Genomic DNA, 12,943 nt, shown 5'->3' with positions numbered 1-12,943 from the left:
ACTTGCTCCTCAACCGCACCTGGACAGTACTCTATACATTGTAGTTGCTCTCTCACATAAAGAGCAACTCCACCACCACGCCTGGCTGGCCTGTCTTTCCTGAAAAGGACATAGCCACCCATGACCACATTCCAGTCATGTGAGCTGTCCCACCATGTCTCTGTAATTGCCACCAGATCGTAATCTCCTGACCGAACGCAGGTTTCTAACTCCTCCTGCTTATTCCCCATGCTGCGCGCATTGGTGTACAGGCATTTCAGGGAGCGAGCCGAGTACACCGATTTCACCCTAGGGGCCTGAGGGGCCTCCCGGTCTTTATGGATTCCAGCATGCTGCCCCACTGATGCAAGCCCAGCTACAACCCCATCCCCCTTCAAATCTAGTTTAAAGCCCTCCAAATGAGCCCTGCTAATTCCTGTCCCAGCATCTTTTTACCCCTGTGGGATAAACCTTTCCCACATATCACTGACCAGACTGGTGTCTTATAAAATCAGCCATTATCAAAGAACCCAAAGCCCTGCCTGTAGCACCAGTCCCGCAGCCAATCATTTACGGACCTAATTTTTCTATTCCATCCCACATCATCACCCAAAAATGGAAAGAGGGAAGAGAAGATAACTTGAGCCCCAGACTCTTTCACCATTCGTCCCAAGGCCTTGAAGTCTTTCTTCATTTCCCTCAGACTACGGGATGCAGCTTCCTCCCCATCTGTCTGAAAGATCAGCAGTGGGTAATAGTCCGTTGGGCGCACCAGGTTGAGGAGTGCCCTGGTGATGTCCCTGATCCGGGCTCCAGGTAGGCTACAAACTTCCCGATGCTGAGGGTCAGCTCTGCATATCGGGCCCTCTGTCCCTCTCAGAAGGGAATTGCCTACCACAATTACCCTTCTTTCTTTTTTATCGGAGGCAGTCTTGAGGCGTGGAGTCGATCGCCTCTTCCTATGTGACCTCGTAGGCGGCCCTTGCACCACGTCCCCACCTACATCTTCTTCAATATCCAGGGCCTCAAACCTATTACGGAGGGGCACCTGGGGAAGCAAAGCAGGTAGGGAGGGGGGTTGCCCGCGACGCCTAACTGGAACTGGCTTCCAACCCTCCTCAGCTGTTTGGCCCCCTACTTCTGCCTGACAGCGACAGGGCAGGGGCTGTCCCAGGTTTCCCCCTCTGCCCAACAGGGCAGGGGGTCCATCACCTTTTGGGGGGTTCCCCCTTGGGGCCTGTCTGCCTGGCACGCCAGGGAGTTACTCCACCAGTCGATCTCCCTTTCACACTTCCTGATGGACCTCAGTGTCTCAATCTCCTCCTTAAGTTTTGCAACCATGCTGAGCAGATCTTGCACCTGCTCACACCTCACGCAGGCGGAATGCTGCCTCCCTCCCCCGGCAGCAGCAGGCTCTGGCACTCCCTGCAGCCGGACACCTGAACGGCCACGGTTCGAGGCAGTAGCTCCGTCTGAGTCGACACAGTCTTCTTTAGGCAAGCTCTCTTCCTGGAGGAGACCATGGTCGGCAACAGTCAGGGACACTGGCAGTAGGTAAGAGGGTCTAACAAGCGAGGAGTGATAGTCTCTGCGCCCTACTGCACGAGCTACTCCACCTGCTGCTGCAGCACAGTGTAGGTGATACTCACCGGCGTCACAGCTGGTTGCCTCTCCCAGCGCCTGGTGGCATCGCGTCGCTGCCCTCCTTGAAGCTTTTTCAAGGCAAGGGGCGGGGGTGTGATCGCCGTCCCCGCGGTAATGCCCATGCCACGTAAGCCACTCTTGCAAGGGCTGCCGGGGGCTGCCGGGTCCCGAAACCGAAACCCACCCCCACGCTTCTCCTTACCTCGAGATTGTTCTGACGGCTCTGGCCGAGCTGGTCCCGATCAGCTGATCTCGACGACAATGCCAATATGATGGCATTGTTTCTTACATGTGTAAGAAGAGACTATCACTCCTCGCTTGTTAGACCTTCTTACCTACTGCCAGTGTCCCTGACTGTTGCCAAACATGGTGTCCTCCAGGAAGAGGGCTTGCTTAAAGAAGACTGTGTTGACTCAGACGGAGCTACTGCCTCGAACCGTGGCTGTCCAGGTGTCCGGCTGCAAGGAGTGCCAGAGCCTGCTACTGCCGGGGGAGGGAGATGAGCATTCAGCCTGTGTGAGATGCGAGCAGGTGCAAGATCTGCTCGTCATGGTTGCAAAGCTTAAAGAGGAGATTGAGACACTGAGGTCCATCAGGGAGTGTGAAAGGGAGATTGACTGGTGGAGTAACTCCCTGGCGTGCCAGGCAGAAAGGCCCCAAGGGGGAACCCCCCAAAAGGTGATGGACCCCCTGCCCTGTCGGGCAGAGAGGGAAGATTTGAGAGAGCCCCTGCCCTGTCACTGTCGGGCAGAAGTAGGGGGCCAAACAGCTGAGGAGGGTTGGAAGCCAGTTCCAGTTAGGCGTCGCGGGCAACCCCCCTCCCTACCTGCTTTGCTTCCCCGGGTGCCCCTCCGTAATAGGTTTGAGGCCCTGGATATTGAAGAAGATGTAGGTGGGGATGTGGTGCAAGGGCCACCTATGAGGTCACATAGGAAGAGGCGATCGACTCCACGCCTCAAGACTGCCTCCGATAAAAAAGAAAGAAGGGTAATTGTGGTAGGCAATTCCCTTCTGAGAGGGACGGAGGGCCCGATATGCAGAGCTGACCCTCAGCATCGGGAAGTTTGTAGCCTACCTGGAGCCCGGATCAGGGACATCACCAGGGCACTCCTCAACCTGGTGCGCCCAACGGACTATTACCCACTGCTGATCTTTCAGACAGATGGGGAGGAAGCGGCATCCCGTAGTCTGAGGGGAATGAAGAGAGACTTCAAGGCCTTGGGACAAATGGTGAAAGAGTCTGGGGCTCAAGTTATCTTCTCTTCCCTCCTTCCATTTTCGGATGATGATGTGGGACGGAATAGAAAAATTGAGTCCGTAAATGATTGGCTTCGGGACTGGTGCTACAGGCAGGGCTTTGGGTTCTTTGATAATGGCTGGTTTTATAAGACACCAGTCCGGTCAGTGATATGTGGGAAAGGTTTATCCCACAGGGGTAAAAAGATGCTGGGACAGGAATTAGCAGGGCTCATTTGGAGGGCTTTAAACTAGATTCGAAGGGGGATGGGGTTGTAGCTGGGCTTGCATCAGTGGGGCAGCATGCTGGAATCCATAAAGACCGGGAGGCCCCTCAGGCCCCTAGGGTGAAATCGGTGTACTCGGCTCGCTCCCTGAAATGCCTGTACACCAATGCGCGCAGCATGGGGAATAAGCAGGAGGAGTTAGAAACCTGCGTTCGGTCAGGAGATTACGATCTGGTGGCAATTACAGAGACATGGTGGGACAGCTCACATGACTGGAATGTGGTCATGGATGGCTATGCCCTTTTCAGGAAAGACAGGCCAGCCAGGTGTGGTGGTGGAGTTGCTCTTTACGTGAGAGAGCAACTACAATGTATAGAGTACTGTCCAGGTGCGGTTGAGGAGCAAGTTGAAAGTCTGTGGGTGAGAATTAAGGGGCAGGCTGGCAGGGGTGACACTGTTGTGGGAGTCTATTACAGGCCACCAGATCAGGGTGAGGAAGTTGATGAGGCCTTCTATGGGCAGCTGAGCGTGGCCTCACAGTCACAGGCTCTGGTTGTTATGGGGGATTTTAACTACCCCAATGTTTGCTGGAAGGACTACTCAGCCAGCCAGCCTCAGTCTAGGAGGTTCCTCCAGTGCATTGATGATAACTTTCTGATGCAAATGGTGGAGGAGCTGACTAGGAGAGGTGCGCTGCTGGATCTCGTCCTCGCTAACAAGGAGGGTCTGGTCGAAGCAGTAAAGGTGGGGGGCTGCCTTGGTTGCAGTGACCATGAGATGGTGGAGTTCAGAATCTCCTGTGATGGGAGCAGAATACCGAGCAGAATTGCAACCCTGGACTTCAGCAGGGCCGGCTTTGGCCTTTTCAAACAATTGCTGGAGGAAATCCTGTGGGCAAGGCTGCTTTTAGGTAAAGGGGCCCAAGATAGTTGGTTAACTTTCAGGGACTGCTTCTACCAAGCTCAAGATCAGTGCATCCCGATGCGCAGGAAGTCAAGGAGGGGAGCCAGGAGACCTGCGTGGTTAAACAGGGAACTGCTGGGCAAACTCAAGTGGAAGAGGAGGGTTTACAAATCACGGAAGGAGGGGCTGGCCACTTGGGAAGAATATAAGGCTGTTGTCAGAGGATGTAGGGAGGCAACTAGGAAAGCTAAGGCCTCCTTAGAGTTAAACCTGGCGAGAGGGGTCAAGGACAACAGGAAGAGGTTCTTCAAATACATGGCAGATAAAACTAACACCAGAGGCAATGTAGGCCCACTGATGAATGGGGTGGGTGCCCTGGTGACAGAAGATACAGAGAAGGCAGAATTACTGAATGCCTTCTTTGTCTCTGTCTACTCTGCCGGAGGCTGTCCTGAGGAGCCCCGTACCCCTGAGGCCCCAGAGGAAGGCAGGGCAATGGAGAAGTCTGCCTCAGTTGATGAGGACTGGGTTAGGGACCAGTTAAGCAATCTGGACATCCATAAATCCATGGGTCCAGATGGGATGCACGTGTGGGTGCTGAGGGAACTGGCTGAAGTCATTGCTGGACCGCTCTCCATCATCTTTGCCAAGTCTTGGGAAACGGGAGAGGTGCCTGAGGACTGGAGGAAAGCAAATGTCACTCCGGTCTTCAAAAAGGGCAAGAAGGAGGACCCGGGCAACTATAGACTGGTCAGCCTCACCTCCATCCCCAGGAAAGTGATGGAACACGTTATCCTTGGTGCCATCTTAAGACATATCAAGGATAAGAGGGTCATCAGGGACAGTCAACATGGCTTCACCAAGGGGAAGTCGTGTTTGACCAACCTCATAGCGTTTTATGAAGACGTAACAAGGTGGATTGACGATGGCAGAGCAGTGGATGTGGTCTACCTTGACTTCAGCAAAGCATTTGACACCGTCTCCCACAGCATCCTCACGGCTTTAACTGAGGAAGTGTGGACTGGATGATCGGGTAGTGAGGTGGACTGCAAACTGGCTGAAGGAGAGAAGCCAGAGAGTTGTGATCAATGGGGCAGAGTCTGGTTGGAGGCCTGTATTTAGTGGAGTGCCTCAAGGGTCAGTTCTGGGACCAATACTGTTCAATATATTCATCAATGACTTGGATGAGGGAATTGAGTGTACTATCAGCAAGTTTGCTGATGACACCAAGCTGGGAGGAGTGGCTGACACGCCAGAGGGCTGTGTTGCCATCCAGCGAGAACTGGACAGGCTGGAGAGTTGGGCGGGAAAAAATTTAATGAAATATAACAAGGGGAAATGTAGAGTCTTGCATCTGGGCAGGAACAACCCCAGGTTCCAGTACAGGTTGGGGAATGACCTATTAGAGAGCAGTGTAGGGGAAAGGGACCTGGGGGTCCTGGTGAACAGCAGGATGACCATGAGCCAGCACTGTGCCCTTGTGGCCAAGAAGGCCAATGGCATCCTGGGGTGTATTAGAAGGGGGGTGGTTAGTAGGTCCAGAGAGGTTCTCCTTCCCCTCTACTCTGCCCTGGTGAGACCACATCTGGAATATTGTGTCCAGTTCTGGGCCCCTCAGTTCAAGAAGGACAGGGAACTGCTGGAGAGAGTCCAGCGCAGGGCCACAAAGATGATTAAGGGAGTGGAGCATCTCCCTTATGAGGAAAGGCTGAGGGAGCTGGGTCTCTTTAGCTTGGAGAAGAGGAGACTGAGGGGTGACCTCATTAATGTTTATAAATATATAAAGGGTGGGTGTCATGAGGATGGAGCCAGGCTCTTCTCAGTGACAACCAACAGTAAGACAAGGGGTAATGGGTTCAAGCTGGAACACAAGAGGTTCCACTTAAATGTGAGAAGAAACTTCTTCTCAGTGAGGGTGACGGAACATTGGAACAGGCTGCCCAGGGGGGTTGTGGATTCTCCTTCTCTGGAGACATTCAAAACCCGCCTGGACGCCTTCCTGTGTAACCTCACCTAGGTGTTCCTGCTCTGGCAGGGGGATTGGACTAGATGATCTTTCGAGGTCCCTTCCAATCCCTAACATTCTGTGATTCTGTGATTCTGTGTATCAGGGAATTATTTTATCAGAGATTATTGAGATTATATGCATTCTTACTTTCCTGAAGTTATTATACATTATTTATAATTTTTACTGGTAAGTTGTCTTCCTTTTGACAACACGGAATGCTTTACATCAAAACCTAAGCAACAAAGCTTAATTCAATGCCTTTTTTGTATTCAATTAACAAATTTTGTTCTTAACTTTGTAGGTAAATAATGCTTGAAAGCTGAAGAAGCCACAGCTCTTTTCGTTTTGAAGTAATGACATATACAAAACAATATGTTGCTAGGTTTTGAAACCATTTTTAGAAATTTTGCTACTGGAGTGTCAGTGCAACTGAGGTCACGATTACATTTCACTGCTCCTTGAAGTTTGCAAATAAATAAATGCCTTTATACGCTAGCTACCTTCCACTATTTTACTCATAAACAAGCATAACAACACCAAAATGAGTAAGTCCATCAATACTGTGTACTAGGTTTTGCTGGTATGTCTAGATATATGACATACTAGATGCATGGAACAACTACTGTTTTCATTCACATCAGTGGAATTCTGCTAATGGATTTTGAAGTGAGCAAATAGCAGTATCAGTGTATAATAAAAAGAAACTTTTAGTGCAATCCATTTGAGTTTACAGTCCTGTAAACAGTAAAAACTATTGTTGCCTATTATAGTATCTGCTAACCCCCACTTTGACAAATCAGAATAAGAAATAGTAGTAATCATTATCTGAACAGCTTTCAATGATTGAGTTATTCAATGCATTACATTGGGTTAAGCTGGAAAATATGTTTATTCATAGTTTCTAAAGGTATTCAATGGAACAAGATGCTTGACAAATACTGTTTGGTGAATATATGATTCACATATATATTTCCTAATGTTATTTCTGGTGGCATTAACTCTAGTGGAAAGAAAGGCAGCTGAGGTAAAATAAAATTAATTGCAGGAACAGTAAAAAAATTTAACTACCTCTTGACATGCAGAAAAATTAAAGATCTTGCAACTGATGACTGCATGTCTGCAGCAGTTAGGGTAACTAACACAACCTTGTTGTGAAGAATGTTTTCAGTACTTGCTCTGCGGTTTGGCTAGTCCTCAAGGAGGAAAGTGGGTCACTTTGCATGTGTCTGACCTTTGGGAGAGGTGAACAGGGGATGTGTTTAATCACAACCGTCAGCAGAACAGTTCTGATGAGGAATGTCTGGAAAGTCTAAAACTAAATTTGATCAATGAGATTGATCTGTTGTTCAGCAAACATTTGTGTACATAAATGACACCTACAAGCATTATAGGCACAGAATATATCTAAGTAAACAAAATTCTAATAGTATTCCAGTAGGGTTTTTTTTCCTTTTAAACCGTTTGCGATCCTCCCAAGCATGAAAGAGGCAATACTGCCCTGTATATTTGGGAAGCAAATACAGCAGAACTGTGTTCAGAGTACTTCTTATTTGTTTGAAAACAAAAGACTTAAAGGAAAATCATGCTTAGGGGTCTAGGTCTAGGATATCGAAAACATTCATTAATTCCTTTTGAACCATAACAAAGATACTGTGCTGCTAACAGAAATGAAGGATTTTTAGCATAACCGTCTGTTGCTTTGATCAATCCTGTTGTAATTTCTGTTTCAAAAAATACTGTTACTGAGGAAAAAAAAATAAAATTCAGGATTAACATGGTATTCTATATTCAAATCTATACCTCTGATCAAGCTGGGTACATTTCCCTCACCGCATGTCATACATCCCTGTCATGGAGGCATCCCAAATATAAGTTTAGGCGGACTAGCACTCCGATAACATAAGATAAAGGTTTGGATATTATGTTAGGAAATTATTTGGGGTGCAGTGAAATAAGAATGAGGATGCACAGTGTGCATATACGCACTCACAAGAAAAACAAACCAGAGCCCTCTTTGCCCCGTTTTGCCCATAAAATATAAACACTAGCCTACTGCGGCCAGGACTTCACACTCGTCTGCCCCAGACGAGGAAGGTACACTTGCCTACCAGGCAAGGACTTATTGAAGCATATATTCAGTAATTTATCACTCACCCACATGCGGAGGTGAGGCGCTCCCCATCCCGGGAGGTTACCTTAGACAGCTTCTCCGTCTAAGGGGAGGGACTCCGGCAGCACGGCAGACCCGCAGCTCCGAGGAGACCACACAAAGGGAGTCACCGGCGGGAACCCCATTTATAGTCTGATCAGATCTGGCTGTGGGCATTCCAGAAGCTTCTCGGCTTCTCTACACCCCGCCCCCTCGAGTATGGGCCTTCAAGAAGCTTCTCAGCTTCTCTGGGCTGTGGGCGCTCTTGGCCCCTCCTCTGCTAACGACCCTGCCCACCAACTCTGGGTCTCCACAAAGAGCCATTAGCTGCCCATTGAAGGCCCCAGTTCTGAGAGGGGGATGTGCAACTGCCACACCAGTTCTCAGGGCGTGTGGGGGAGGAAAGTGAAACTGCCAACACAGTCCCAAAAGAAAGATTATGTCCAATGTGACATGGTGGACAGGCTTCTGCTCTGGCTGCCCTATTCATACACCTTTGCCTTTTCCTTATCCACACATCTAATTCAAGATTTGCTGTGGTGGGAGAGGACAGAGAGATGTTAATAGTCATTAAAAATGAACTAAAAATGTGACAGCCTTAAAATCACAGCTAATGTTTTCAAGTAACTAGAACTCTCAGTTGGGTTCTGTGGTATTTAATTAATTAAAGATAGCCCCGTTGGATTGTTTCTTGGTAAACTGGGTCCTACAGATACCTGTATTCTGTTACCCTCCCAGTAACCTTTCTGCAAGTGCTTGGGATTGAAAGCATGACAGCGAACTCCCATTTCTGTACATGCAGAAAATAGAGGCAGTGAATCTAGCAGTCCCAGGGAAGGCTTTAATGTCTGCATGAATAGTCTTTAAACAGTTTTTTGTGAACAGTGAAGGGTGCCTTAGATCTATAGGGTTGATGAAAGGTAAAATACATAACCATGCAACGCTTGAATGAGGCTGTAGGCATGTGGATGAAGAGATGATATTTAAGATGTAAATCTGGAGTAAAACATACTGTGACATCTGTTGACACATAAACAGGCTACCCATCGAAAAGTAAGATTTGGAAAGTACAGACTGAGCTATGATTTGTTTTGGAGTCAGTTTACCACTCTTGGGATGGGGCTAAATCACCTTCAGTTTTGTATTACTTGTGCACAGGATGGAACTAAATTGTTTTCAGCTGTTGTTGTGAGGTATTCACAAGGATGTAGCTAAATCTGTTTCAGGGATGGTGTTGTGTTTTTACAGCTCTTTAAGATGGACCATGTTATCTTCCTAATATTTCATTCTTCATGTACAGTTGGGTTAATTGGCTTAAAATCAAAAGCCAATTCAATGCTAACCTCTGCAGCAGTGCAGAACGGCCAAAGTACTACTGGGATTTCAATATGTATTCTTGAGGTGCTGAAGTGCTTCAGCTTTTTCATTTTTACATTAGAGGAAGGGTGAAACAAGATTGTGCATCAGCCAAAAATGGTAGTTTCCTCATATTTCTCAGTTCATTGAAATAAATATGTAGTAAAAAGTCTGTCACGATCAGCACTTTCCATTTATGCTTTCAAAGTAAGAGACAGGATAAAATGCAGACATGCTTTTGTATATTCTATAAACTGAAATAATGGACTCAGTATAGTTTTACTTATCAATAGTGTAAGAGACAGCAAAAGTGTTTACTGTATTTTGTTACTTTAATGTGGCTGTCACTAATTATTTTCAAATAACATACTATTCTAACTCTTGCCATAGTTTGTGTAAGGCTTATTTTCTTTTGCTACTTTCTAAGCTTTCCTGTAATATTGTGAATTATTTTAACAACTGACCTTTCAGGCAGTAGATTGGAGAGCAGCCCTGCTGAGTTCATGCAGAAGGGCTGGATTACTCTGTTGGATAGAAGAGTATTTTGGATATGCAGATGTTTGTGACTGAAGTGTATTATCCATCTTGAACACCATTTGAATTTATGCTGAAGCTTTCAAGTTCTGTTCTCTGAATAGGTCCCACAGTAATTAAATTCTCATATCGTGCACAAAAAGAAGTCATACCTTATGTGCAGAAATGAGAACTCACCTGACTATTAAAAATCAGCATGAAAAGGCTTTCGAAAAAAAAGACATCCAACACCTACAGCAATATTCTAGCTCTCCAGGTTCTTATGGTTTCACATAGAAATTTATTTCTAATACTGACCTAGGAATGACAGGCAAGAGGACATGTGCTGAGCATTTGGTGTTATAGCAGCTCCTGGAGATTTGTTGAAATTTTTGGTCCTTCGTTCCTCTTGCCTGCCAGAGCTGTCTTCCAGTGCTCAATTCTTTCTAGGGAGCTGGTTAAGTTCCTGTGAGCATGCTGCTAAATGAAAGGAGGTTCACAGAGAAAAGAGATGGCACCAAAGAGTCAGACAAGGTTACCTAGTATGGGAACAATGTGAAGAAATATTTCTTCGGATATTAGTTCAGACCATCCCCAAAAAAGACCGTTAACCTTGAAATACAGAGTCTTGGGATTCCAGTGGACTTTCACAGAATCACAGAATGTTAGGGATTGGAAGGGACCTCGAAAGATCATCTAGTCCAATCCCCCTGCCAGGGCAGGAACACCTAGGTGAGGTTACACAGGAAGGCGTCCAGGCGGGTTTTGAATGTCTCCAGAGAAGGAGAATCCACAACCTCCCTGGGCAGCCCGTTCCAGTGTTCCATCAGCCTCACTGAGAAGAAGTTTCTTCTCAAATTTAAGTGGAACCTCTTGTGTTCCAGCTTGAACCCATTACCCCTTGTCTTACAGTTGGTTGTCACCGAGAAGAGCCTGGCACTATCCTCGTGGCACCCACCCTTTATATATTTATAAACATGAATGAGGTCAACCCTCAGTCTCCTCTTCTCCAAGCTAAAGAGACCTAGCTCCCTCAGCCTTTCCTCATAAGGGAGATGCTCCACTCCCTTAATCATCTTTGTGGCCCTACGCTGGACTCTCTCCAGCAGTTCCCTGTCCTTCTTGAACTGAGGGGCCCAGAACTGGACACAATATTCCAGATGAGGTCTCACCAGAGCAGAGTAGAGGGGAAGGAGAACCTCTCTGGACCTACTAACCACCCTCCTTCTAATACACCCCAGGATGCCATTGGCCTTCTTGGCCACAAGGGCACAGTGCTGGCTCATGGTCATCCTGCTGTCCACCAGGACCCCCAGGTCCCTTTCCCCTACACTGCTCTCTAATAGGTCATTCCCCAACCTATACTGGAACCTGGGGTTGTTCCTGCCCAGATGCAAGACTCTACATTTCCCCTTGTTATATTTCATTAAATTTTTTCCCGCCCAACTCTCCAGCCTGTCCAGATCTCGCTGGATGGCAACACAGCCCTCTGGCGTGTCAGCCACTCCTCCCAGCTTGGTGTCATCAGCAAACTTGCTGATAGTACACTCAATTCCCTCATCCAAGTCATTGATGAATATATTGAATAGTACTGGTCCCAGAACTGACCCTTGAGGCACTCCACTAGATACAGGCCTCCAACCAGACTCCGCCCCATTGACCACGACTCTCTGGCTTCTCTCCTTCAGCCAGTTTGCAGTCCACCTCACTACCCGATCATCCAGTCCACACTTCCTCAGTTAAAGCCGTGAGGATGCTGTGGGAGACGGTGTCAAATGCTTTGCTGAAGTCAAGGTAGACCACATCCACTGCTCTGCCATCATCAGTCCACCTTGTTACATCTTCATAAAACGCTATGAGGTTGGTCAAGCACGACTTCCCCTTGGTGAAGCCATGTTGACTGTCTCTGATGACCCTCTTATCCTTGATATGTCTTAAGATGGCACCAAGGATAAGGTGTTCCATCACTTTCACAGGGATGGAGGTGAGGCTGACCGGTCTATAGTTGCCCGGGTCCTCCTTCTTGCCCTTTTTGAAGACCGGAGTGACATTTGCTTTCCTCCAGTCCTCAGGCACCTCTCCCTTTTCCCAAGACTTGGCAAAGATGATGGAGAGCGGTCCAGCAATGACTTCAGCCAGCTCCCTCAGCACCCACACGTGCATCCCATCTGGACCCATGGATTTATGGATGTCCAGATTGCTTAACTGGTCCCTAACCCAGTCCTCATCAACTGAGGCAGACTCCTCCATTGCCCTGCCTTCCTCTGGGGCCTCAGGGGTACGGGGCTCCTCAGGACAGCCTCCGGCAGAGTAGACAGAGACAAAGAAGGCATTCAGTAATTCTGCCTTCTCTGTATCTTCTGTCACCAGGGCACCCACCCCATTCATCAGTGGGCCTACATTGCCTCTGGTGTTAGTTTTATCTGCCATGTATTTGAAGAACCTCTTCCTGTTGTCCTTGACCCCTCTCACCAGGTTTAACTCTAAGGAGGCCTTAGCTTTCCTAGTTGCCTCCCTACATCCTCTGACAACAGCCTTATATTCTTCCCAAGTGGCCAGCCCCTCCTTCCATGATTTGTAAACTCTCCTCTTCCACTTGAGTTTGCCCAGCAGTTCCCTGTTTAACCACGCAGGTCTCCTGGCTCCCCTCCTTGACTTCCTGCGCGTCGGGATGCTCTGATCTTGAGCTTGGTAGAAGCAGTCCCTGAATGCTAACCAACTATCTTGGGCCCCTTTACCTAAAAGCAGCCTTGCCCACGGGATTTCCCCCAGCAATTGTTTGAAAAGGCCAAAGTCGGCCCTGCTGAAGTCCAGGGTTGCAATTCTGCTCGGTATTCTGCTCCCACCACAGGAGATCCTGAACTCCACCATCTCATGGTCACTGCAACCAAGGCAGCCCCCCACCTTTACTGCTTCAACCAGACCCTC

Source organism: Caloenas nicobarica, chromosome 3 (assembly GCF_036013445.1).
Source record: "Caloenas nicobarica isolate bCalNic1 chromosome 3, bCalNic1.hap1, whole genome shotgun sequence".
In the NCBI taxonomy this organism is placed as follows: domain Eukaryota; kingdom Metazoa; phylum Chordata; class Aves; order Columbiformes; family Columbidae; genus Caloenas; species Caloenas nicobarica.
This window is presented reverse-complemented; position numbering follows the sequence as displayed.